This window comes from Thrips palmi, unplaced genomic scaffold (assembly GCF_012932325.1).
Source record: "Thrips palmi isolate BJ-2018 unplaced genomic scaffold, TpBJ-2018v1 HiC_scaffold_19, whole genome shotgun sequence".
Taxonomy (NCBI): Eukaryota; Metazoa; Arthropoda; class Insecta; order Thysanoptera; family Thripidae; genus Thrips; species Thrips palmi.
The window spans coordinates 1777725-1804271 of NW_023144628.1; the positions used below are offsets into that span (position 1 = coordinate 1777725).

General features: G+C 59.4%; 1 protein-coding gene and 1 long non-coding RNA gene across 2 annotated transcripts in view; one reads left to right on the top strand and one right to left on the bottom strand.

The window, feature by feature from the left end:
* Nucleotides 1-26547, top strand: part of LOC117645965 (death-associated protein kinase related-like) — a 103061-nt gene that overhangs the window by 61239 nt on the left and 15275 nt on the right. The window lies entirely within an intron of this gene.
* On the bottom strand, nucleotides 1342-4442 carry LOC117645966. The gene is made up of 3 exons (XR_004587756.1): nucleotides 4216-4442; nucleotides 2102-4101; nucleotides 1342-1987 (listed from the first exon to the last, which is right to left on the bottom strand). It is a non-coding gene; the product is annotated as an uncharacterized LOC117645966 (long non-coding RNA).

Sequence of the window (26547 nt, forward strand, 5' to 3'; positions counted from 1 at the left end):
GCAGCCAAGGAGGCAGCCGAGGAGGCAGCCGAGGAGGCAGCCGAGGAGGCAGCCAAGGAGGCAGCCAAGGAGGCAGCCGAGGAGGCAGCCAAGGAGGCAGCCAAGGAGGCAGCCAAGGAGGCAGCCAAGGAGGCAGCCGAGGAGGCAGCCGAGGAGGCAGCCGAGGAGGCAGCCAAGGGGCAGCCAGGAGGCAGCCGAGGAGGCAGCCAAGGAGGCAGCCAAGGAGGCAGCCAAGGAGGCAGCCGAGGAGGCAGCCGAGGAGGCAGCCGAGGAGGCAGCCGAGGAGGCAGCCAAGGAGGCAGCCGAGGAGGCAGCCGAGGAGGCAGCCAAGGAGGCAGCCGAGGAGGCAGCCGAGGAGGCAGCCAAGGAGGCAGCCAAGGAGGCAGCCGAGGAGGCAGCCAAGGAGGCAGCCAAGGAGGCAGCCAAGGAGGCAGCCAAGGAGGCAGCGAGGCGGCAGAGCAGCCCGTAAACCAGTACCGCGGCCAATCGGCGTGTCGTAGGTCACGAATCACGAATCGCTGGCATGCACGCCTCGCGCCGTGCCGTGCCGCGCCGCGCCGTGTCGGGTCGTTAAGGATCCGATATCGATAACAGGTCGATTTTAATCCACCGCCGGTCGGACGGTCGGTCGGTCGCCGGTCCGCCAGGCGATTTAGTTCCTTTCATTAGGAGGTGTCGCGGAATGCGCCGCGCTGCACTCCCTGCACTCTCGTTCCGAGGAGCAGCCTTGCTCCGTCTCCGCACAGTGGGCCAGAAGACCGGGTGAGGCGGCCAAAACTCTAGACGCGTTTTGAGCTCCAGAGTCGCTAAACAGGCCTCGAACCGAACGTGTGACCCCACCAATGGATTGCTCTCCGAGACGGCGAGTCCGCGGGCCGGTGTTACGTGATTCGTGCACGGCCGCGCGCGCTGACGAGGCGAACGAGGCCACGTTGCAGTGCGCCGCGCCACGCCCTTTTGACAGTCATCCATTTGGCTAATCCCTTCGATCATCGGGCCGACAGGTCGACGGATAGAAGAGGCAGGGCCCCGCTGCCGCTGCGGCTGCCCCGCTCGCCGCTGATCCAAAAGTTACGATGGTAGATATCGGCGCACCTGCATCCGAAACGCATCAGTCACCGCGGGCAGGTCGGGCGGGCAGGTCGGGCGGGCTGGCCGGGCAGTGTAGCCTCATAATTACTGACAGACTAAAACTGAATATTGTTAAACGGAGGCACCGGCAAGCCTTAGATGTAGAGTGGGTGAGGGTGATCAACTTTGACTTTATAATCTCACAAATGTTTGGGCGCCAGGCGACAAAGTCACCATCAAAGGAAATAGGCTACTTGAACTGAACACCGATTTAACAATAACAGAAACAACCATTTTAATAACGGACAGATCACACTTAACTCAAGCACAGAACTCACACAAAGGGCAAAACTCAAGCCCATACAAATCCATACTCATATGCATACACATAATCACAAATACCAAAAAACCGAACCAACGGCACTCACAAACAGAACTAAATTAAAATCAGCACGGGCACGCCATGGGCACTGGCTTCAACAGAATAACAACAGCTCGAATAAGAACCGTACAAATTCAAACAAATCATCAGAACTTAACTAACTCACTGAAGAGTGCAAAGATAACCTCTCCCAAGGTATGACTAAAACACACTGGGCAAGATTGGTCCAATACCCAGGTGAACGCAAACTCAAAATGTCTCAACGAAAAGACTACATGATTTGAACAGATCCGTTTTGCTACTTGCAAACATATTCAGAACTTTGGACTACTAATCTAAAACACAGACTTACTGAAGTACAGACTTATTATTAAAACACATAATCACAGCACTGACTGCGAACTTCTCACTCAGAAGATTTGTCCATATTCACATCACTTCACTACACAAGTTTGCTGCTCCTGATCTTGGAGTGAAGGAACACATGGCGGAGAATGACCTCAACGCACAGTGTGACGAACCAGATACAAAACCCTGAAAATACACAATGCAGGTAAGCTAGGAGCAGGCCAAAGCATGGCAAACCATGGGCAACATAACCTCCAAGTTAACGACAACAAGAGTGGAACAGGCCACAGACAAACTCACCGAGGACAAAGTACAGATTATACTAAGTTGTTAAAACTAGATGAGACCTCTCGGGTTAGGGAAACAGTGGGACTACATGACGAACTTAGCCAGGCCGCCGAAGCGAGCACTGGAAGTTGTTAACAGAACGAAAGTCCCCAGCTGAATGACAGAACCCAGAAAATACGGAAGGGCGAAAACTTCTGGTGACAGTATGAAAAATAGTAAAGAACGAACCGAAGTCGAAAAGAGGATCGAAACGGAACGAGGTATGGAAAATTCAGAGGACAGTAGTAGAGCGGGAAATTTAAACAAGTAACGGACGAAAGTGGACGTTACATCCCCCCCTTCCTACAGTGGAGCCTCATACCATAGTAAACAACTGGGAGAACTTTACTGAAGAAAGCTGAGCTACTCAGAACATAGCGCACAGCTAGACATGACTGTATTAAAGAAAATAACCCCAAAACACTTGAAACATTAGTCTGGACACAACTAACGTAAAAGTTATAAAACTAGGGCAAAAAATAAAAGTGATAGTAACAGAAGTTCAAACCGAACTAGCTGCATCACACAAGGGGGTTAAACTGACGACATGGAAGCGCAAGGCGTCATACCACACAAGGAAACACAATGAACTGAGGAACACAGCAAATGGACCCACACAATATAAAATTGGGGGAAATTGAAAATACATTACACTGTGAACTCATATTGTAGAACACCATGGACAAGCGCAAAACATTGATCCACCTGGGATAGAGCATTTACACACATCAAATACAAATACACCAGCCACACGCCAAGAACAAAAGGTTAAGTTACAATAGGCAGAAATGACGGAAGGTCATGATAGGGCAATGAAACCAATCAGTGGGATGAACACGGAGAAGGCACAATGCCAACAGTCACTGTGAACTCCCAAAGTCCATGTAGGACAAACACGCAGGCAGAAAGCCCAAAGTAAGACAAGGTTCGACACACTCACTCAAAACAATTGACTTAAAACTAAAGAACATGTACAGTATAAAATAATTGATCCTTGTATTTGCACTCAGTCTATAATTATATGCATGTTTAACTGAAAACTACTTACACTAAGAAACTTACTATAACTAACTTAACACAAGTTTAGGAACTTAAGAATACAAACACAAACAAGGACGGACAAAGCCAGCCCCACGTTGGGCGCCAAAATGTAGCCTCATAATTACTGACAGACTAAAACTGAATATTGTTAAACGGAGGCACCGGCAAGCCTTAGATGTAGAGTGGGTGAGGGTGATCAACTTTGACTTTATAATCTCACAAATGTTTGGGCGCCAGGCGACAAAGTCACCATCAAAGGAAATAGGCTACTTGAACTGAACACCGATTTAACAATAACAGAAACAACCATTTTAATAACGGACAGATCACACTTAACTCAAGCACAGAACTCACACAAAGGGCAAAACTCAAGCCCATACAAATCCATACTCATATGCATACACATAATCACAAATACCAAAAAACCGAACCAACGGCACTCACAAACAGAACTAAATTAAAATCAGCACGGGCACGCCATGGGCACTGGCTTCAACAGAATAACAACAGCTCGAATAAGAACCGTACAAATTCAAACAAATCATCAGAACTTAACTAACTCACTGAAGAGTGCAAAGATAACCTCTCCCAAGGTATGACTAAAACACACTGGGCAAGATTGGTCCAATACCCAGGTGAACGCAAACTCAAAATGTCTCAACGAAAAGACTACATGATTTGAACAGATCCGTTTTGCTACTTGCAAACATATTCAGAACTTTGGACTACTAATCTAAAACACAGACTTACTGAAGTACAGACTTATTATTAAAACACATAATCACAGCACTGACTGCGAACTTCTCACTCAGAAGGTTTGTCCATATTCACATCACTTCACTACACAAGTTTGCTGCTCCTGATCTTGGAGTGAAGGAACACATGGCGGAGAATGACCTCAACGCACAGTGTGACGAACCAGATACAAAACCCTGAAAATACACAATGCAGGTAAGCTAGGAGCAGGCCAAAGCATGGCAAACCATGGGCAACATAACCTCCAAGTTAACGACAACAAGAGTGGAACAGGCCACAGACAAACTCACCGAGGACAAAGTACAGATTATACTAAGTTGTTAAAACTAGATGAGACCTCTCGGGTTAGGGAAACAGTGGGACTACATGACGAACTTAGCCAGGCCGCCGAAGCGAGCACTGGAAGTTGTTAACAGAACGAAAGTCCCCAGCTGAATGACAGAACCCAGAAAATACGGAAGGGCGAAAACTTCTGGTGACAGTATGAAAAATAGTAAAGAACGAACCGAAGTCGAAAAGAGGATAGAAACGGAACGAGGTATGGAAAATTCAGAGGACAGTAGTAGAGCGGGAAATTTAAACAAGTAACGGACGAAAGTGGACGTTACAGCAGGCGGTGCACGACGCGGTGTCCCCGCCGCGTTTTTTAACGGAGCGTTTGGCGGATGGTAATCGCGGACACCAGGAAGGAAGAGAGCCGTGCAGGGTCCGCCGCTCGTGGGTCGCCCGGGGCCTTCCGCGGCGCCGAGCCGACCCCGCCTCGCCTCGCCGCGCCTCACGGAGACGGAGCCTGACCTGGAACAACCTCGCGGCCCCAAGCCCGATCCGCCGATCCGCCGGCCGGCGCGGCAACCGTCGCCCTCCGGACTCCGGAACGACGTGCTCGCCGTTACCCTGCCGGCGGCTTCCATTGTCGCCGTCGTCGTCGCCGTCCCCAGGATGGGATCATCGGCGAGCTCATTAGTCGTTCGCCTTGGCGGCGCCCTTCCTGGAAGCATCCGACCCGTTACCCGACATGGCCGGCATGCATGGCACCGCCATGGCACCGTCGCCGAGGCCCTCGGGCCGCCGTGCGGGGTAGGCAGCCGCCCCGGAGGCGCGCGCCGACGCCCGCCGGGTTGCCTACCCGACGCCGTGCCTGCCGTGCCTCGCTCCGGGAACACGAACAGGCCATGCTTCACCTCCGGCACGGCCGGCGTGTCGCACGCACGTCGCCGCGCTATGACGGGCTGCCGGCCGTCGGCAGCGACAAAAAAAAGGCGCCGCAAAGCATCCCGTTTATGTGTTTTTGTGGTGCAGGGCCGCACTTTGCAGCACGTCGTATAGTGCTGAGCTCGTTGAGCTGAGCGTGGCGTGGCGCGACCCAGCGGCCCAGCCTTCACATTGACTTGGGTCGCTGTTGCAGCCCATTGCCGCATTCCACACAGTTGCATGTTTGCAGCCACTATTGGCCCGTGGCGTGGCAGCGCGGCAGGGGCATGTATCACGCGCCCAGACGGGGCGTTCCACGGGGCGTTCCACGGGGCGTTCCACGGGGCGTTCCACGGGGCGTTCCACGGGGCGTTCCACGGGGCGTTCCACGGGGCGTTCCACGGGGCGTTCCACGGGGCGTTCCACGGGGCGTTCCACGGGGCGTTCCATGGAGCGTTCCTCCGGCCGTTCGCTCCACCGACTGTTTTGTGACTGGCTGTGACCGACAGTGACCCTCGACCTGCCTCGGCTCCAGACTTGGCCGCCCTTTGTCCACGGGCTGCAGCCTTTGGACGCAGTATGCATTTCGGCCCGATCGTCCAAAAAATATTTATTCATGGCCACTGTAAAAGACAAAATGTTTGAATGGCGTTTCGTGTTTGGTGGACGCTGGATCGCGGCGTTCTTATCGTTTGTCCCGGTCTTTGGTGCAGCCTCGGGGCCTTGGCCTTGAGGCACTGGGGTCTAGTGACTAGACTTAACAGCTTTTGGACATCGTCCGTCCCGTCCGCCGAGACTAAAGGCGGCCGCCCGGACTGGCTCTAAAGAACCCTCGGGACAGCCTGGCGTGGCGTGGCGTGGCGTGGCGTGCCCGCCATGCCCTATACACGCTCCGCTTTACTGCCCATTGTGCCCCGCTGCCAATACTGCAGACTGCAGCTATTGGCAGTGCTTGTCCGGTAACGGATTTGACGCCTCGGAAGGGCAGTGCCCGCGGCGGCCCGCGAGCCCAGCAAGGTTCACCCTGCACTGCAAGCCTCGCCAGCGAGCAGCAGACTGACTCCGAGGAGTCGTCGCACTGTCTCTCTCGCTTGCGCTCATGGGGCGTGCCGTGTGGGTGCGAGAGAGACAGAGCGACGAAAAGCACTCTCGGTGCAGCTCGCCCAGACCCCCGGCGTCGCGGCGCGCCGCGGCGGCCACCTCGTTCTCGCCTGGCCGCCAATTTTGGAGTGGAGTGGCCACCTGAGCGCGGTGCCGTGCTGGCCGTACCGGCCGTGCCGGCGGGGTCAGTGTGGGTAAAGTTACCAGTGGGGTGTGAGGTCTGTAGGGCAGTCGTGACCCGGCCCTTGCGGTGTGCAGCCGGCTGCAGGCTGCGGGGCCCCGCGAAGAAGGGTCGAAGGGTCTTGTCGGGGTCTGGGACTCACCCGGAAACAGGATTCAATTAAAGGGCCGGCGGTTTGTCTCCGCGTGCCTTTCTGCCTTCGACGGCGACCTCTCAAGCGGGGAAGCGGGCCGCGCGGCGCACGCTCCTGCCGTCGCGGCGTCCCGGCGTCCCGGCGTCGCGGCGTCCCGGCGTCCCGGCGTCCCGGCGTCCCGGCGTCCCGGCGTCCCGGACTCCGGGACCGCTAGGCGTCACACTTCTCCTTCCGTTTCGTTAATGTGTTGATTAGCTGCGTCTTAATGAGCCGCACGACGGTCCGCCAGGTCGCCGACAACGGGTCGCAAAGGGCAAACGGGGCCGAGGCCGAACAGGACCCCCGAAGCTTGCAGCGAAACGAAAGCCTGGAAGCCCATCGGCCGATGAAAAGAAACTTCTCACAACGTCGTAACCAATTTTACCTCTTTGTGATATAGCCTTTCGGTGGCACGACTGACTGTCCCCCGTCCCCGCGCCACCGTGCCCTCTCCTCCCGGCCATCGGCGCCACCATCGTCCTCGAGGTCCTCGAGGGACGGACGCTTGTTGAACCGCGCGCCGGGCGAACGTCGCCATGAAGCCCTCGTTCCACTCGCGCGTTGAGGTCCCTTGACTTGCGCTCATGTGTGTGTGTGACTGTGTGTGTGTGCCCGCCCGTGACCTCCACTGCAGCGCCGCCACCACCACGCCGCGACACGACATGACAGCGGACGTGTCGCGCGGCAGGAGGGAACCAGCAGCAAGAGCTAGAGGGGGGAGAGGGAGCAGAATAATCGGAATGGGATCCACACGGCACGGCCAAGCCGCTTTGACAGTGGCACGGCGGCACGGCGGCTAGGCGGCAAGGCCGCGAGTCTTGAGCCGGCCAACGCACCGCGCTGCGCGGCGCTGCGCGGCGCTGCGTCGCTCTCCGTATCCCTGCCTCTCTGTCCGTGTCGGTGAAGGGAGGCCGCCCTCGGGCAAGCCGGCAAGCAGCGGCCCTTGGAAGAGCAAGCACTCGGGCCTTGGACCCGGCCTGCCCAGTCCCGCAGACTAGACTGGCTCACGCGAGCAGCAGCGTGAGAGTGTCAACACGTCACGTGATTGTAAGTAGAATAGCCGCCGCCCACCGAATGAATCTTGTTGTTTTTGCTGCTGCTCTGAAATCCCTGTTTGAACGTGAGGAGTGCCTACACTTTTTTTCCGCCCGAAGAAAGTGTCCTTTGGGCTGCCTCTGTAAAACCAAATGGATTTGTTTCTCCTGAACGAAAACCCTTCTCCTGGCCGGGCGCCCCTGGCCTCGCCCCTGGCCCAGAGACACTCGCATCGTAATGTCCACATTGTCGGGTCGAGGGCAGTGTAGGGTCCAAGGCTCGGTCCAAGGCGTAGGGCACGCGGCGAGGCCGAAGGCTGAAGGGAGAAAAGGGCCGCCCGGACGACAGGGACAAATTCGAGCGGCATTACTATTCACAGTGGCGGGGAGTGGCGGGAGATATTAGTGGAAGTGTTGCCTGCTCCTCCTGGCCGGGGTGGACGGGGCAAGGCGGGCCGACGGGGCGGCGCGGCCCGGGCTGCTTGGCTATGCCTTGCTTGTCCGCGTCCGCGCCGTGCACTGCACTGTGCACTGCACTACAGTGCAGCGGGCGAGCGGGCATGAAAGGGGACACGCCAACATCCAGACTAACAAACCTACAACATGCGCGGGGCCTATTTAATCCTATTTGCATGTGAACGGCCAGCAGCCTGGCCGCAGCCTTGGCAGGGAAGGAAAGGAATCCCTTCTGCAGTGCCCCTCTCTCTTTCTGTCTTTCTCTCTTTCTCTCGGGGGTGCCCAATTCCCTGCCTTCCGCCTCGTCCGACCGCGGCCACCAGGCTTATATTCCGAACGCGTGGGGCCCCGGGTCGCCCCGTCTCTCTCGCACGCACACGCGGAAACCCTCCTCGAGTGCGAGAGAGACAGCCGCCCGCTCTGAATCACTCAGTCCGCCGCGCTGCTCGCCGGCCAATGACAGAAATGAGACGCCCTGCATATCCGGCCCGATCCAGGCCGCGACCCGCATCGCATTTTATTAATTGATTGGCTCTAATAATCGTGATTCCGCCGCGGCGCGCGCTTCCGCGGCCAGCGAGGCCAGCCTGCCCGGCCAGACCGCTTATTATCAGTGAGGACACTACTGTAACGGGCCGGCCGGCCGGCAGACTGGAGAGACCCTTTCGTCGCTCTGTCTCTCTCGCACTCATGGAGCGGCCCGTATAGGCGCGAGAGAGACGGAGCGGCGAAAAGGACTCTCGGAATTAGTCTGCAGGCGGGGCCGTGGGCCGCCGAAGTGGACCGCCGGCTGTTTGGGGCCTCGTCGGCAGTGAAGACGGTGCGGCCGGCCAGCCCCGGGCCCCGGGCAGGTGCGGAGGAGCGCCGCCAGCCCCGCCAGCCCCGCCGTAAGGCTGAAGATGCCAACGGGCCTCGCGGTGTCCGCAGAGGACTGAGGAGGACCCGAGGGAACTGGGTCAATCGGGCTGGCTGGGCCTGTGGGGCGTGGCGGGGCGTGGCGGGGCGTGGCGGGGCGTGGCGGGGCGTGGCGCGGCGGCGCTGGCGGCCGGCGCGGCGCGCGCGTCCAGCCAGTGGGTCCAGCCAATGGCGCGGCCCCAGTTTGAATGGCACCCGAAAGCACCGCATTATCTGCTGGCTGCCGTTCGCTCGGTTTCACAATGCGGGCGATAAGGCGCCTTGGCACCGCCTTGGCACCCTCCACGGCCCGTGTTGGCGCACGCACACACACACAGTCTCGGACACAGTGCTGCAGGAAGTGAGGGGCCCCACCGCGCTGTTTGCGCTGAGCAACTACCGTCTGACAGCGATATGTCACAGAACCCCCCATTGACGCGGCAGTGCGGGCAGGCCGGGCAGGCCGGGCAGGCCGGGCAGCAGGGCGGAGAGAATGACTGACGCATCCACCGGGCCGATAAGGGGTTGCAGTGCGGACGTCGCGTGGTGTGTGTGTGTGTGTGTGTGTGTGTGTGTGTGCGCTCGCGTCCCATCACTGCCCCGCATCAACCAACACAGCCCAGTGCTTGCCCCTTTCCCCGCCTGTGTGTGTGAGAGTGTGTGTGTGTGCAGGTCAAGCCGTTTCCGGGTCGTCATAAAGCATGCCGTGATGTGCCACACGTGTTCGTATTGGCTATCTGAACTGGATACTCCGCAGCACCCCATGAATCACACGCCGCGCCGTGTAGAGTGTGCGTGTGTGTGAGTGTGAGTGAGAGAAGCCGGGGCCGCGCCTCGGGGCAGTCGCTGGGGGCGAGGTACAAGTGTGATTGGACAAGCAAGAATGCCTATGAGAAATGGCCATTTCGAAAGGCCGGCCGGCGGGGATCGAACGCGGTGCAGTCGTCAGTGGGAAAAGTGTCGGGGGGATCGGTCAAGGAGGATCTGGAAAGCGTGGTCGGGGCCTAGCTCACCGAGCAGCGCTGCAGCGCCCCTTTACATGTAAAGAAAAGGGAGATTTACCGCTGCGCAGCGGGTTGCCTTGTCTCTGGCCGCGGCCGTGCCGGGCCGTGCCGTGCGCGCCACCAGAGCTTTCGGCGGTCTGTCTCACTCGCACTCGCGCGGCGGGAGCGAGAGAGACGACCGCGGCCTCGGATTACCGTTCGACCTCGGCATTGGGACTGAGCCCCCGACGTCCTCGGCCAAGACCGCCTGGCCGTCCTTGTGGTGTCTCCATGGCCCCCTGGCTTCGAACAGCGTATCTGATCGAGCAAGGAGCAAGGATAGATTTATTTTCGTGTAACCTTCTTTACCAATAGGACATGTCCGAAGTTTGAGCTCAGTTCTTTCGGTGCTGCTTACTCCCTGCCCCTCGGAGTAATAATGTAGACTGATTAACAGTGCTTTGCAGCGGTCAATTAGACTGCTGTGTTCATCCCGATCACTCACTGCTGCCAATGCTGCGGGCTTCCCGGCGAGTTGATTGCCGTGTTGGTTGTGGCGGTTCGTGGCGGAGGAAGAGGGGCAAGTCCGCTGGGGGTGTCGCGGTGCGGGAGGCCCGCTGGTTCGCCCGGAAACCGTCGGCGCCTTGATTGGACTTGGACGTGCAGACGCAGTGTTTGTCCGTTAATTTGTCGCGCCGTTGTGACAAACGACTGGGCCGTCCCTTCCAGTCCACCCTGGTCGTCCTGGCCGGGTCGCTCTCACGGTCGGGGCTGGTGCCTTGGCTGGTGCCTTGGCTGGTGCCTTGGCTGGTGCCTTGGCTGGTGCCTTGGCTGGTGCCTTGGCTGGTGCCTTGGCTGGTGCCTTGGCTGGTGCCTTGGCTGGTGCCTTGGCTGGTGCCTTGGCTGGTGCCTGGCTGGTGCCTTGGCTGGTGCCTTGGCTGGTGCCTTGGCTGGTGCCTTGGCTGGTGCCTGTGGTGCCTTGGCTGGTGCCTTGGCTGGTGCCTTGGCTGGTGCCTGGCTGGTGCCTGGCTGGTGCCTTGGCTGGTGCCTTGGCTGGTGCCTTGGCTGGTGCCTTGGCTGGTGCCTGGCTGGTGCCTTGGCTGGTGCCTGGCTGGTGCCTGGCTGGTGCCTTGGCTGGTGCCTTGGCTGGGTGCCTGGCTGGTGCCTTGGCTGGTGCCTTGGCTGGTGCCTTGGCTGGTGCCTTGGCTGGTGCCTTGGCTGGTGCCTTGGCTGGTGCCTTGGCTGGTGCCTGGGTGGTGCCTTGGCTGGTGCCTTGGCTGGTGCCTTGGCTGGTGCCTTGGCTGGTGCCTTGGCTGGTGCCTTGGCTGGTGCCTTGGCTGGTGCCTTGGCTGGTGCCTTGGCTGGTGCCTTGGCTGGTGCCTTGGCTGGTGCCTTGGCTGGTGCCTTGGCTGGTGCCTTGGCTGGTGCCTTGGCTGGTGCCTTGGCTGGTGCCTTGGCTGGTGCCTTGGCTGGTGCCTTGGCTGGTGCCTTGGCTGGTGCCTTGGCTGGTGCCTTGGCTGGTGCCTTGGCTGGTGCCTTGGCTGGTGCCTTGGCTGGTGCCTTGGCTGGTGCCTTGGCTGGTGCCTTGGCTGGTGCCTTGGCTGGTGCCTTGGCTGGTGCCTTGGCTGGTGCCTTGGCTGGTGCCTTGGCTGGTGCCTTGGCTGGTGCCTTGGCTGGTGCCTTGGCTGGTGCCTTGGCTGGTGCCTTGGCTGGTGCCTTGGCTGGTGCCTTGGCTGGTGCCTTGGCTGGTGCCTTGGCTGGTGCCTTGGCTGGTGCCTTGGCTGGTGCCTTGGCTGGTGCCTTGGCTGGTGCCTCGGCTGGTGCCTCGGCTGGTGCCTCAGCTGGTGCTATCGCAGGACGCGGATCTGGCACTGCGTTGCCAGCACTGACAGTGCGCGCAGCTGGCGGGCTGGAAGGCTGGAACACGGCGATGACGTCCTGCTGACTCGGCAGACTCCAGCAGTTCTCCAGGACACGGCTCCAGCACGAGGCTGCACTGGAACACAGCACTCAATCGGCGTGGCCACCCTCGGCGCTCCGCAGTGCTCGGCAGCGCGCCGCAACGCGGCCTGGAGTGACCCTCCCCCGTCCCTGCGCAGCGCCGCACTGTCGCTCTGTCTCTGTCGCACTCATGGGGATCTCCATAAGGGTGCGAGGGAGACAGAGCGACAATCGCTCGCTCGTCTGGACCGTCATTACACTGATGAAGACCGAGCTGCGCCAGCCGAGGCGCCAGCCCCAACCCTCCGCAACCCTAGCGTCCTGCGCCAACCCGGCGGGAAGGGTTGGTTGTGGTGACAGCCGCCGCCTCCCGCCGCGCGTCCGGTGCCGCTGATTGGCTGCGGATCCTGCGAAGGACAATCAAATGCAACAAAGGATCCCCGGAGATTTGCTTTGCACTCTCTCAACGTGATTATCGGCGCTCGCCGGGCGAATTCGCTGGGGAAATCATTATCCCGTTACCCAAAGTAAGCCAGGGCCTTCCTTTCTGCTCTGGATAAAAACAAAAAGGGGATCACCGAGGGATGAGCACACCGGGACCGAGGAGAGGAGGCTTGCTCTGCGCTTTCGCGCTGTGTCGATGCTGCTATGATGAGAAGCCTCGCCGGACCTTCGCTTGCTGGACCTTCGCACGTCAAACGCTTATCGGGGCATCCTTGCCGTGCCGCGCCGTGCAGTCGCTTGCAGTGGTCGAACGTGAGGCGGCTCTCTTGTTGCCGGCCGGTGCAGAATGAGACGTACCTCTCTCTCTCCCTCTCTCTCTTCGACACTTGCAGCCTCACTTTGCCGCCTGGAGCTAGGTTGCCCCACTTTCCATGCGGTGCTCGTTAGAGAGAGACAGAGAGAGAATGACTGAGAGGGAGACTGATCGATCGCTACATTGATAGCTGTGCGTTTCCAACGTGGCGGCCCCCACTTTGTGGACGGAAAGGGATAATCTCATTGAGATGTGCGCACACTGATGTCGCGCCGCGCTTTTCAACGGACTGAGCTCTTCTTTTTTTTGTTACAAAATTCCATTTTTGGTGGCGATTGTCGATGACTTAGATCAGAAAGCGCGCCTCGTAGACACAGACAGCGTGGGCGAAAATAAATATATTGACAACAACGAAAAGGCTTCGGAATCGAGCGTTGAAATCGAAAGAGACCTCCGGTGAACTTGGGTCGGCAGCCCTGCGTGCCGACGGCGTGGTGGCGCGATTCTCCCAGCCCAGGGTCGTCCAGCACCCCGACGACGGGGCCCTGCGTGCCCCCTGCGTGCCGCCGAGCACGGCGTCGACGCCCGTAATTGCCGCATGTTAATTTGCTTTCACCCGATTTGCCAAACGCAGCCAGGGTGACGACGACGGGCTGACAGGACGGACGGCGATGACGCCGCGTTACGAAACTTATTGGCCCCGTTCGATGGCGTGCGCGCGATTGTGGCGGCAGCGGGCGGCAGCGCACAGTGGGCCAGCAACCGGCGCAGGCGGCCAAAATTCTAGACGCGTTTTGAGCTCCAGAGCCGCTAAATGAGACTCGAATCGAACGTGTGACCCCACCAATGGATTGCTCTCCGAACGAGGAATCCATTGGTGGGGTCAGACGCTCAGTTTGAGTCCCGTTTAGCGTTTCTGGAGCTCAAAATGCTTCTGGAATTTTGGCCGCCTCCACCGGTCTTCTGGCCCACTGTGCAGCGGGCGGCAGCCGCCTCGAAGGTCGGTTCGTCACTCCGTCTCTGTCGCGCCCATGCGCGACGCCCCACGAGTGCGACGAAGAGCCACGGACCGACTCCCCGGACTTCGGGCGGCTGCCGTGCCGTCATCGTCGTGGACGTGGTGACGTGGTCCTCCTGAAGGGCCGGGCCACGCGACGTGCCGCACGCGACGAGGTGGCCGTCGACGGCCGCCCCGTCCTGACGGCGCCGCCCTCTGCACCGCGAGCTTTGCACCGCACGTGCCGCGGCGTTCCACTTTTACGCCATCCAGTGTCCGAGTCCAAACTTGGAAACTGAACCCCCCGATGCAGTGGAGCCGCCACGCCAGGCTAATCCCGACGGCACCGCGACGCCAGCCGAGCGCGTCCGAAGGCGTTGCTCCGTCTCTCTCGCACCCCTGCGGCCTGCGGGACACCCTGCGAGTGCGACAGAGACGAACTATCCTTGGGGATCGCTCGGCAAGCGGCAGCAGCGGCAGCAGCGGCAGCTGGAAAGCTTCCCATGGCGGAGCCGAGCGGGCCGGGCCGCCAGGCCGGCAGGGCGAATGAGTCCATGTCACATGTCACCCGCCGCTCCGCCCCCGCCTCGCCTCGCCTCGCCGCGCCGCGCCGCAGCAAGACTATATCGGGAAGGGACACTTGTCGCAACGCGGAGCGGCGCGGCGCGGGGCGACTAATTCGGTGAAAGAGGCATGTGTGACAGCAAAGCAGCGAAGCGGCGGACTGACTCGTCGCTCTGTCTCCCTCGCGCTCTTGCGGCGTCCCGCGTGGGTGCGAGAGAGAAGCGACCCTCGGAATCCAGTGTGGTGGCCCGCAGCGAGGCGACTGATGCCGCCCAGCAGGCGCATTAGGCAAAACGGGGAAGCTGTCTAGGACCGGCCACGCCGAGGGGCCACACCGCGCCGCGAAGGGTTTCTCGTTTGTTTTCGGCGGATTCTCACTCGTCGTGCCCAAAACTCAACTCGTCCGCTGCTCTTCTCTTCGCGGCTTTGCGCGTGCACATGCAGGGCTCTCGGACGGAGTGTACCGAGTAGGGGGTGTGGCGTGCTGTGCCCTTGCGCGTCGCCCCGGTTTCGCCCACGCGGCACTCATTTGCACACAGATCGACAGCGCACAGTGGGCTAAAACACCCTTTTAGGCGCTCAAAACCTATATTTCAGCCATTTTTGATCGTATATGTCCCGAATTTGGTGCAGACCCTCTTTTGGTCTTACTTTATGAGATTTTGAACAAGCGGCGGCAAGTGTGACCTTATCTCAGCCGTAGTTCACCGAAAATTGATTTAATATAATCGTATTTTTTTGTTGTATATTTCTGAGTCTGCGGGAGCACTCTCTCTTTCCACTAGATCGATGCAAAACATATTGTAGGTTTTTTTAAATGTTAATTGCAGACGAAACAATTAAAAACCGCAAGGAGTCAAAAACATCACTTAAAATATATGTACGTTCTTAAAAACAATACTGTAAAAAAAAAATAATGGTTACAGATTTTATAGCAACTGTCAAACTTAAATTTCCTAAAATCAATTTTTTAAAAGATATACGTATCATTTTTCTCTTCATGGAACAAAAACATGGCAGGCTCATTAGCCTGGTCATCAAAGGGGTCAACTAAAAGTGAAAGAACTGTGGCACACATTTTTTTAAAACTTGACTTTAGGTTTTTTTCCTGAAAGAGCTGATGACAGGATGGGATGAAACAACATTGCAGTCAGAAGATCTGCATTCTCATCAATTCAGTTGCAAGCCCAGGTGGCCTTTTCTGGAGGGTTATTGTAGAGAAGGGGCGGGGGGCTCCGGAAAAGGAGCCAAATAACACGTGAAAAGATAAGGGACGGTTGGGATGGAGACACGGTTGCATGGATTCTTTCTTCGTTGGGACGCATTTTCTACCGAAAACGGGGAAATTGCCAATTTTTTAATGTTTCACAGCCGTGTATTACTGTTTGCGCAAATATGCGCAGGTTTTCTCTGTTGATCCTTTCAATTGACACATAGGTTGATAATTTCCAGCGCTGAAACCTGCTTGATAGTGCTTGATTCTATAGTAGATCTCAAACTTTCGCTTTTAAAGTAACAATTATACAAATAAAGCGATTACATGCACACCAACACCCTTCAAATTATCGCAGGACGATAACTTGGGTATCATTTTGAACGGGAATACTTGTTCTTTAAAATGGAACCACCGGAGATTCAAAATCTAGATGCAAAGGCGTCAAAATCGCTGCGGCGTTTTGTTGAATTTTTTACTAAAAATAACACATTATCACAAGTTTTAACTTTGACGGCCTGTGGTGGTCGTAGTTTTGGTCTGACAACAAAAATACGCCCAGATTTGAAATCTGCGGAAAATTTCCTATCCGATGGAGAAAAAGTTTGCCCGTTTGAAAGATTTTCAAGAAAGAGGTTTTGAGCGCCTAAAAAGGTGTTTTAGCCCACTGTGCAGCGGGACACCGTTGCAGCATCTATAAACACCTCGACGATTGTTGCGCAGCCTGTGTGAGTGAGTGCGTGTACGTACCCGCCGCGCACTCCACTGTGTGTGTGTGTGTGTGTGTGTGTGTGTGGCATTGTTACGCTTCATTTATGCTGGTACTATATGACCGTCTCAGTTACCGTACCAACAAGGGCGATCCTTCATTCGATTGTTGTCCTTATTGTTGTCTCTGTTGTGCCGTCCTTACGGTACCGCGTACCCGCGCGCACCCGCGCACCGCCGCCAGACTGCGCGCCACGCGTCGCCACGCCACTGTGCCATTCCGACTTTTTCGTTTTTCTCGTTTCTAATTGCGCGCCATTGTGGCTGGCGGGGCTGGCGGGGCTGGCAGCCTACAGTGTATCGGCGGCGTTATTCGGCGCGCACCGTTACAGGGACAGGGGGGCTGTGGGAATCGCCGGGGTGAGTTCAGTTAGACAACAAGGCGGCGAGCGAGGGGCAGCAGCAAGCAGCAGCAAGCGCGCGGAAATTTTTTTTTCGCAAATGTCACACCGTGTTGCGGTATAGTGCCACGCTCGGTCGTGTCCGTGTGTCTGTGTTTGTGTGTGTGAGAGTGAGGCGTAGAAGAAGGCGTACGCAGCTCCTTCCTGCCGTTTGCAAACAGGGTGACATTCGAACCGGCGGCTGCTGCCTGCAGGCTGATTCCGAAGAACAGCCTCCGTCGCTCCGTCCTCGTCGCACTCGAGGCGCGTCCCGTGTGGGTGCGAGAGAGACAGAGCGACGAAACGACGCTCTCGGAGTCGCTGGGCGGCTGCTGCCGCTGGATATCGCGCCATGCGCATTCCCGCCGCCGGCCCGCTGCAGACTGCCTCCGAGAGTCACTCTGTCTCTCTCGCACTCCCGGGGCGTCCCGTAAAGGTGCGAGGGAGACAGCGCGACGAACACGAGTCACGGAGGCAGTGTGCCGGCCGGGCTGGCGGGCCGGGCTGGCGGGCCGGGCTGCCGTTTTCGAGAAGTCCGTCGCGGCGCATTCCGTCTGCATGTCGGGACGTCCACGACGTCCACGTCGTCCGTGTCGTCCGGAGGAACGGAACGTCTGCCAAAAGTGCTGCGCCACCACGCCGCCGCGCGCGGTGGCAAGCGGGAAAAAACCAAGTGACGTGACGCATAGGGGCTATTATAAACCTGTTTCCCGTTTGTTTTTGATAGGATACATGATTTTGCTCTCAGTCATATTTTTTTTGCCATGTCCGTTTCCCAGTCCGGCGTGCGCTACTGGTTTGGCTGCAGACTGATGCCGCCGTTTTCTTCGCTCTGTCTCTCTCGCACCCATGGGGCATCCCGTTTAAGTGCGAGAGAGAAAGGCTCGGAGTCGGCCTGTCCATACAGGTCAGTGAGGCTGGCCGGGCTGCCCAGGGACGCAGGCCTCTGCTGCCTCCGCGGCCTCGGCCCGCGGACTCGGCAGTGTGGCGGCGGAGATCAGCGATCTGCACCGCGCCGGTTCGGCTGCCCTTGCCGAGCGATAAACAATTATAATGATTAGCATTTGAATCCCTGATTCGATTCAGCATTATAAAGCGATGCGGAATAGAGCGGTTCGCCACGGGCAAGGACTCGTCGGCACGATGCCGTGCGCACGCGAGGGGCACAGCGGCACGGAGCGCACCTTTCACCGGGGTCGCCGATGACGGCGGGGCCGCGCGGCCTGGCCTGGCCGGGCCCAGGTGGTGACTCACGGTCTGGTTGGCGTGGACGCGGAGCACGAGGCGGAGCGCGCCCCGCGCCCGGCAGGTAGGCCGTCCCGGCGACGGCGCGGGCGGCGGCACAGCCTACCTGCAACGGCGCTAGCGCGGCCACTCTGTCAGCACACTGTATGCAGCCTGTGGCGCGTGGCCGGTCGCGCGGTGCCCAGCCGCCCAGCCGTCGCTCTGCGGAGACGAGCGAGGCCTGCCTTTGGCGAAACAGTGACGACCGAACGGCCACCTTGTTTGTTCCATAACGTCAACAAAAACGGCTCGCGTGCGTGCCGACGCGAGATCCAGTCCCTCGGAGGAGCCCGAGGGGCCGTGCCGCCGTGCCCGTGCATGCACACTGCTGGGTGGGTGGGCCCGCCATGGCCCGCCGGCAGGCCCGATGTGGTGGGCCCCTCAAGAGTCTCGGAGGGGTCACGGGTGGCAAGGACGGGTCGACAGACAGCCAATCGGAGCGCGGCGGCGCAGCGGCCGGCATCCGGACTAATCGATATGGCCTGATTATTCGGAGGGAGTTGTTGTGTTTACCGGCAGCCGACTCCTCGTCTAGGTGTGTGTGTGTGTGTGTGTGTGTGTGTGTGTGTGTGTGTGTGTGTGTGTGTGTGGTGGATGTGTGTGTGTGTGTGTGAGTGAGTGAGTGAGTGAGTGAGTGAGTGAGTGAGTGAGTGAGTGAGTGAGTGATGTGTGTGTGTGTGTGTGTGGTTGTGAGTGAGTGAGTGAGTGAGTGAGTGAGTGAGTGAGTGAGTGAGTGAGTGAGTGAGTGAGTGAGTGAGTGAGTGAGTGAGTGAGCGGCAAGGGCATCGCCGCCAGTGGCCAGCACAGCCAGCACAGCCAGCACAGTGACCAGGGCCAGGCCGGCCAAGCCGCCACCGGACTTCCGTCGGGGCCTTTGCCGGCCAAGTCACTGCCGGCCTTTGCGGCATCATTAGTGCCCCCGCCGGCCCGCTTCACTAATCACCATTACCGCCACCTCGCGCGGTTATTAATTAAGGCGAAAATTAAAAATAACACCAATAATAATGTTGTTGTTATTATTATTATTATTTGTGGGTAGCGCCGGTGGAGAGGCGCGTGCCTGATTGGTTCTCGCCGTCACACCTCTGGGCAGGCCGCGGCAGGCCGTCATCACGCGTGGCGGCGCATTGTGCGTGCCGTGTGTGGCGCGCCGTGCGGTCGGCTCACACTCGCAGTGTCGGCGCGCCGGCCGCGACAATAATGCCATTGTCTGCCGTGGCGCCATCGCCGTCCCCCCGCCCCGCCGCGCCGCGTCTCGGATTTTATTATTTTCCAGTATTTATCGGGTCCAATTATGAGGCGCCGCGCCGCCACGGCATGGGCGTCACTCGCTTGAAAGTCAATGTCACGCGCGTGACGCGTCGCCGTGTGTGTGTGTGTGTGTGTGTGTGTGTGTGTGTGTGTGTGTGTGTGTGTGTGTGTGTGGCGGGGCGAGGCGAGGCGCGAGGTGGGCCGGCCGCAGGATGCGTGTCGTTGCAAAAGTCGCCCGGGAAGGAGAATTAAACGCGCCCTTCCTCTCCTCTTCTCTGCCTTTCGGGGAGTGGGTGCTGCGCGGACCCGCTCGCCTTGGTGACCCCGGAGACGGCGTGCCCGGCCTGCCCGCCGACCCGCACCACGCCGAGTATTTAGTCTCCGGGGCGGGGGAGTGCGGCGGCGTGCAGGCTGTGATGAAGCGATAGCCGTCACTCCCAGCCTGCCGGCCTGCCAGCGGCTCGCCGGCGAGCGCCGGCTTTGGCAGGCCAGTCCGATTGACTTGACGTGGCCGTGAACTGTTTGTCTGATGCAGGCCTCTGTATTGTTTCAGGTAAATCTCCCCGCTCGGCTGGCGGCCCGGCGGCCTGGTCGGATTATTGGCAGTCGGCAGTGAGTGAGTGGAAATGAGCGGGACCAGTCGTACGCGCACGCGGCCGGGCAAGCTGGGCCGGGCGTCCCGCGGGCAAGGTCACTGGCCGAGCGTGTTATCCGGGGACACACGAGCGGAGCGGAGCGACTCCCTCGATGGAAATGTGTCAAGAACTCTTTGGAACGGAGCGGCGCACAGTGGGCCAGAAGACCGGTGGAGGCGGCCAAAACTCTAGACGCGTTTCGAGCTCCAGAGTCGCTAAATGATACTCGAACTGAACGTGTGACTCCACCAATGGATGGCTCTCCGAACGAGGAATCCATTGGTGGGGTGGGGTCACACGTTCGGTTCGAGTCCTGTTCAGCGACTCTGGAGCTCAAAAGGCGTCTAGAAGTTTGGCCGCCTCCACCGGTCTCCTGGCTTATCCACTGTGCGGCGCTGGCTGAGGCGTCGGACTGCCCTAGACCGGCCGGGGCCACCACGACGGCACGGGCTGTGCGACTGATGTGACTCAGCTGCAGCCACCCCCGTGTGCGTCGTCGCCAAGGTGGGAGGGCAGCTTCCGTTGGAATCACGCTGCATTTTCCGCGGCCGCGTCCAGCCTCCCGATGAGTCACCACACGCGCGCACACACACACACGCACGCACGCACACGGACTCTCGCCTCGCCAGTCGCCACGCCCCGCGGTGGCGCTGCAGCTCGCTAACCTTCAGCAAAAGTCGAAACGACTCGGAAAGGACATATTGTGCAGGAAGTGGGCTGGGCACCACTCCACGGCGGGGCGCTGCATTGGCTCCACGGCGACGCGGCGTGTCGTTCACCCGGGGTACCTACCTCTGCTCCGACAGACAGACAGACAGACAGACAGACAGACAGACAGGCGCAGACAAACGGACGCCGAGTCCATATTTCTCATTCCGTGCGAAGGTTTGCCCGGGCCGCCGCGCCGCGCCCTGCCCCGAGTCCTGTCCGGTCAGTGCAGCTGCGCTGCCGCGCGTTGCATAAGGGGCTCCCACGCGCGGCGCGGCCGGCCGCTCCAAGGGTGGTGCAGACGCGCGGACGGACACGCAGACAACAGACGCACAGTGGGCCAGAAGACCGGGGGAGCGGCCAAAATTCGAGACGCGTTTTGAGCTCCAGAGTCGCTAAGAGGGACACCAACCGAACGTGTGACCCGAGGGGGTAAACACTTCAAGAAATCGTGTACAGACTACTCGGTATTACGCTGTATTACGGGTGTATTACACGTGTATTACGGCCCTCAAATGCCAAAATTTGGCACATTTGACCCAAAAATGGTATTACGATCACGTGTATTACGCGTAATACATGGTTTTTGTGTACAGGGTATTACGCGAGTGGTTACCCCCTCGGTGTGACCCCACCAATGGATTCCTCGTTCGGAGAGCAATCCATTGGTGGGGTCACACGTTCGGTTCGAGTCCCATTTAGCGACTCTGGAGCTCAGAACGCGTCTCGAATTTTGGCCGCTCCGCCGGTCTTCTGGCCCACTGTGAGACGCAGGCTTGCACGGCTTGCACACGCACACACTGAGGGAAATGTTTTGGGGCCACACCTAAACTTACAGCTGTGACAACCAATCTGTTTGGTCGCTGGGGGTTCAATTAAACGTTCGATGGTCACATTTAAATCGTTTAGTCGCACTACTTTAGCTGTGAGATGTACTCTTTTTCTAACATGTCGTCTGTCTACTTTAGCCACTGCCACTAAATCAAATCTTGTTACAGTGACTGAATGCGATAAGGTCTGACGATTGACTGTTTAGTCCTGACACATAAACGTAAACCGATGAAAAAACGACTTCAAAACGAGTGCTCGAACCACGGACCTACGTGTTACGAGTCCGTCGCTCTACCAACTCGCCCACCTGGCTGACTAAGAGAGGCCGGCATTGATGGGCCTCTTGGACTGACGAATGTGTGCGGACGCACCGAGAAAATGATAGCTCGCTCCCTTTCCTGGGGTCCCAAGTGTCCCACAGTCCATCTCCTGACAGCACAATAGTATACAAAGATACTATGCCAGGAGAAACTGGTTGCGCTACGGGGAGTTGAACCCCCCGAACCCGGCTTCTTACCCAGCCCCCAGGCGCGGAGACCACTGAGCTACCGCACTGTTGAGTTTATGGCGGAGCGCTGGGAGATGGCAACGCGACTTCCGTGTTGAGTGTCGCATCGCCAGTGTTTCGGTGCCACACCTAAACGCTTTAGTCGCAACTACTGACCATCGATCAAGCCCATGACTAAAGCCAGTTTAATCGAGTCCTTTCATGCTGACTATTATTGGCGGTTCAGTCACTCTCACTATTTAGCAGTCTTATTGTGATCATCGGCTGAACAGTTGCAAGGATTGAACTCGTGTAACTGTCGCCATTGGGGGGTTCCACAAAACACAGTTTTATCGTGAGGCACCGACCCCTTCTCTCAGTGCACTCACTCTGTCTCCGGATACGGATGCTACACTTTGAGACTCCCAGAGAGGCGCTGCGCTGCGCGTGGCAGCAACGCGTCGTGGACGTGGGCCGTACTGCCGGGGAAAGGCGTGCGGGGATGGCCAACGGCGCACAGTGGGCCAGAAGACCGGTGGAGCGGTCAAAATTCTAGACGCGTTTTGAGCTTCAGAGTCGCTAATTAGGACTTGAACCGAACGTGTGACCCCACCAATGGATTGCTCTCCGAACGAGGAATCCATTGGTGGGGTCACACGGTCGGTTCATGTCCCATTTAGCGACTCTGGAGCTCAAAACGCGTCTAGAATTTTGACCGCTCCACCGGTCTTCTGGGCCACTGTGCTGCTTGTCGCTCGCCCGCTATTCACACGGCCAGCCTAGTGGGCTCCACATCTGCCGCTTTGGTTTTGCCTCCTCAAAACGCGCGCGCGCCCCGCCCTGCTGCGACCTGCATCACGGCGCCCATGGGGGCGCGGCGGGGCGCGGCGGGGCGCGGCGGGGCGCGGCGGGGCGCGGCGGGGCGCGGCGGGGCGCGGCGGGGCGCGGCGGCGTGTTCTTGACCCGTCAGCGACTCCCACTTGCCCAGCCTGCATTCCAGCTCCAGCGGCTCCAGCACCGCGTCGGCCGCGTCACTGTAAGCGAGCTCGCCCGCCGCCTCAGCTTTTGGCTCGAGCTGCCGCGCCGCGCGCCGCCTCTCTTCCTTTACTTTGTTGTGACAAGTCTTTTTCTTTTGGCTCATTCCGACGTGCACACTACTAGTGCAGGCACGCCACTGCAGCCCCGATCCATAACTCTGCATACGCGAAAGCGTATGCATGGCGCGCGGAGAACACCGTCCGCGGCGTGCCACTGCAATAACAGCAGCACAATGTTAATGCTATGCCCTCCCTGATCAGTCACGCGTGCTCGTGTGTGTGTGTGTGTGTGTGTGTGTGTGTGTGTGTGTGTGTGTGTGTGTGTGTGTGTGTTTGTGCGAGTGCTCTTTTTTGCAGCCGCCGCCCCAGGGGCTGGCGAAGTAGTGCAAAATGTGCCGCGGGCCCCATCGGGCCCCACAGTGCCCCACGGGGTCGTTGGCGCCTTGCGACACGACGTGCCCCCCATATGCCTCGATGCCCCGCGGCCTGCTGAATAGGGGCCTGTGGGGCGCCCACCGCGGGGACCCCGTCTGTCCGCACTGCATGCGACACACACACACACACTCACACGCGAGGCAACAAACGCGCTTGCTATCCCGCCCGAGGTGGCCGTGATGAAATTGCCCGAGAAACAATAATGCCCATTGGCCTGCGGGGCGACCGTGGACACCGTGGACAGCGAGCACGTGTCGCGCGGTCCAGCTGGACATCCACCCGGTCCTTCAAATTTGCACCGCACAGGTGTGTGTGTGTGTGTGTGTGTGGAGAGAGAGAGAGAGAGAGAGAGGAGAGAGAGAGAGAGAGGAGAGAAGAGAGAGAGAGAGAGGAGAGGAGAGGAGAGAGAGAGAGAAAGAGAGAGAGAGAGAGAGAGAGAGAGAGAGAGAGAGAGAGGAGGGAGTGAGAGTGAGTCTGTGTGTGTGAGTGTGTGCTGCAGTGAGATTGGCCCCATTGTCCGCCGCCACGTCATGTCAGTTGCACGACGCAGAACTAGATGGCCCGACAAGGGGAGATGTAGGCTGGACGCTGCACGCGGCGGGGCGGGGCGGGGCGGGGCGTCCTGACCAGGCTCACGCGGCGCTCTTGCCGAGACTCTTCCGCGTCCCGCGGCCCGCGGGGCGTCGTGGACGGGCGTCGTGGTCCGGCGTCGTGATGCTCGTCTTAACAGTGTCGCGGATCCAGAGGCGGGCGGGGCAGAGGACCCCTCTCTCTGCCTACTTACAGGGGCAACGTGTGGCTCTTTGCCTCGGCCATCGAGCCGCCATGCCGGCGCCTGCGTCTTGACGGCGAGTCTGTGGGAGCAACGCGGTGCTGCCCCCAAATCCCCTACACTGAATGCACGACGCCGTGCTTTCGTGGTCACCTGTTGTGACGAATGTGTGATTCGACTCCGACCGGCCGGGCGACTAACAAGGCGACCGTGTCAAGTGCGGCGCGCAGTGGGCCTGGCCCGGCCCGGCCCGGCCCGGTGCATCCTTTATTTGGTGTCCGATTCCCGCCCGTCCCAATTGCCGATGGTAATTTTATTCCCTGGGAAGGCGGCGGGCGGCATGGCGGCGGCCGGCCCGGCCCAGCGGCCCAGCCCGTCGTCTCTCTCACTCTCTCACGGCCCGACTGCCGGGCCTGGCAGAGCGCCTGGCAGAGAGCCTTCCAGAAGGCCGAGGCCCTCGCGGTGATAATCGGAATCAGCCCTCCTCCGGGAACTCGCCAATAAAAGCACCGCAGCGCTTTTCGTCAATTACCATTTCGAGTGCCGCTACTGCGCCGCGATTAAGCTTCAATTAGTCGGTGGCGGTGTGACTCGGAGACTCGGACTTCCGCCCTCGTCCTCGTTAGCGGCTTTTGCTTCTTTTCTGTAGATTAGAAAGGACCGCCGGCTTTGGGCCCCGCGCCCTGTGCGTGGCCCCGTGCGCCCTGCGCCCCCCTCGGGGACGTCGTGAGGTAACACCACTATCTACTCAGCAGGTCCGCTGGCCGGCCGGCCGGCCGGGGTGTCACCGATAAGGGGAAGGCTCTCGGTGAGAGAGAGGAGAGGGCTGGCCTGGTGCAACCCACTCGCCACCCCAGCGCCCCGGCCCCGGCCAGGCAAACAAACTCAACGCCACGTGACTAAGATGCCCGCTCGGTTTTCAGTTTTCGGGGGCCTGCTTTTTGAGCTGGCCGAAATCCTCTTTAGAGTGTGTCGCTGTGCGCTCGCCGATGAAACCAAATGGCCGAAACCTCGGCTCGGGGCCTTCCCAGCGTCACGCTCTCACTCACACACGCGCACGCACACGCACCTGCGACAGAGACTCATCGCTTTGGTGCGCCGTGTCTCGAACTGGTTGTCGGCGGGGACCTCGGCAGCAGCAGGCGGGGGCTGGGAAAGGTTTGGGAGGGAGGGGGGAACTGGGAGGGCAAAACGCAGGGAAGGAAAAACAGAACAGGGGATCCGAATTCCCTTATCTTGTAGCGCGCTTATTAAATTGGTTCGGGTCGATGTGCCGTGAGGTGGCCGTGAGGTGGCCGTGAGGTGGCCGTGAGGTGGCCGCTCCCAGGGAGGTGGTGCGGAGGGGTGGAGGGGCCCGGGGGCAGGAAGACGGCCCTGCTCGGCGCCATGCGGCGCCATGCGAGGCGGGGCCGGCGGGGCCGGCGGGGCGCCCAGCGGTGGCCCGGCCCATTATATCACACACTGTTTGCCTGTCGTCGGGAGACGAGCAAGAGGAACAAGAGGAGCGAGCGCGTGGAATATGGAATCGGGCAGGTTGCCGGCCGGGTCGGTCCGGGTTCGACACCCGCCAGGGCCGGGCGCCAGCATCAGAGTCTACCAGGCCGTGACTCACCGGACTCACAGTGTCCGTCTGTCCGTCTGTCCGTCCGTCCGTCTGTCTGTCTGTCTGTCTGTCTGTCCGTCCGTCACCGCAAAAGGCAAGAAGGGCTGCGCAAGCCGCCGAGACAAAGCGGGCAGGCCCTTCTTCTTGTCCTTGGGGCCGTTCGACGACGCCGTCGACGCCGTCGACGCCCCGCACTCCGGGTCCTGAGTGACATAAGGCTTCATCCCGACGGGGCCGCGGGGCGCGCACGGCTGCCGCTTGCTTCCGGCACGAGCTGGGTGCCGCGAGGTGCCGCGGCACAGTTTGACAATCTGTGCGCTGCGGTGCACCGCGGTCGGCAGCACTTGCACGCGCGCCGCGGTGATAAGGGGTGCAGTGATAGCGCGGCGCCGCGGACAAACAAACAACAACAACAACAACAGGTCTGCTGGAAACATTCCCGCCGGAATGCCGTGGCTTGTGACGCGGAGGGGGTCCTCGGGGTCCAATCAGTGATTAATGTTTCTCGGCGCGATGTTGGAACGAAAGCCGCGCGTCCGCGCTGCGGGCTTTTTAGGGGAGGCGCAAGGCTGCAGTGTGCATGGCAGTGCATCGAGAAGGCAGTGCGGGGCGCCGCGGAGAGCGCATGCGATGCACCGCATGCAGTGCAGGCGCATTACACGCGGTGCACCAGTCCGTCAATCTCCCTGCGCGCTGACGGCCGCCCGGCAAGTGTGTGTGTGTGCGTGTGAGTGTGTGTGAGTGTGAGTGTGTCTAGCAGTGTTGTGTCAGTGTGCATCACGGTGCAGTTCGCCTTGGGGGCGCCGCCCGCTCCTCCATCGGGGAGTACTTCGTAGAGTACGTCGTCCAGTACGTCGCAACGCATGCAACGCGCCGCGCGCCCCCCTGCAGAGAGCGTGGCGGCGAGGCGAGGCGCGAGAGATTAGGGGATGACTAATCCGGCGTGC